This window comes from Belonocnema kinseyi, chromosome 3 (assembly GCF_010883055.1).
Source record: "Belonocnema kinseyi isolate 2016_QV_RU_SX_M_011 chromosome 3, B_treatae_v1, whole genome shotgun sequence".
Taxonomy (NCBI): domain Eukaryota; kingdom Metazoa; phylum Arthropoda; class Insecta; order Hymenoptera; family Cynipidae; genus Belonocnema; species Belonocnema kinseyi.
In genome coordinates, this window is record NC_046659.1 from 124,039,967 (window position 1) to 124,040,721 (window position 755).

Below are 755 nucleotides of genomic sequence, written 5' to 3' on the forward strand. Positions count from 1 at the left end.
GAATCGCGAAATTGGATCAATTTTTCGAAAGAGCCATCAAATGTTGGCAATGGAATTTTCGATAAACTATAGCCAAAACCCTGATTAACTGTAATTGGAGATGATGCATAACGATTTGCCGTTGAAGTTGATGAAATGTTACTGAGAGCAGCTGTCGACGGAATTGTTTTGCTAGAGATATGATCGCTAGCTTCTGCAATTAATTCAAACAGTCTATCTTCAAAATCGCACGATTTTTCGACATTTTGGCGCGTAAATTTGTGGGAAAATATTAAGGAAAGGAAGGAACAAAATTGGAGACTCGCCGTTGTTTCTTGAAGTTCTCGGTGCAATCGATTAATCCTAAATTTGAGGTCCACAGGTACAGTTTATTCTACCTTTTTGTACACTTCACTGCACTGTTCAAATGAGTTCAAAGTTCAAATTTAAAATGTTTTAAATAAATAATAAAGAAGGACAAAAATTTCAATTCCAAATGAGTCCAAATTTGAGTACAAACTTCCAATTCAAGTTAGCGTAGGTGAGGTACAAATTGAAGAAGGGATGCTGATTGTTTATTGGCTGAGGAAGGTAGGAGTAGGAGAATTTGGACACACCCAAATTGTGACATAGAATATTTTGGAAGTGAAATCACCTTCAGACAAATTTTAAGTACAATTGTGGGTCCGGATGCAATAAGGGCACATAAAATTTTTTCGTGCGAAAACGAAGTCCCCTGGAGACTTTAGAAAAAATTTTCGAATTTTAATTTTCAA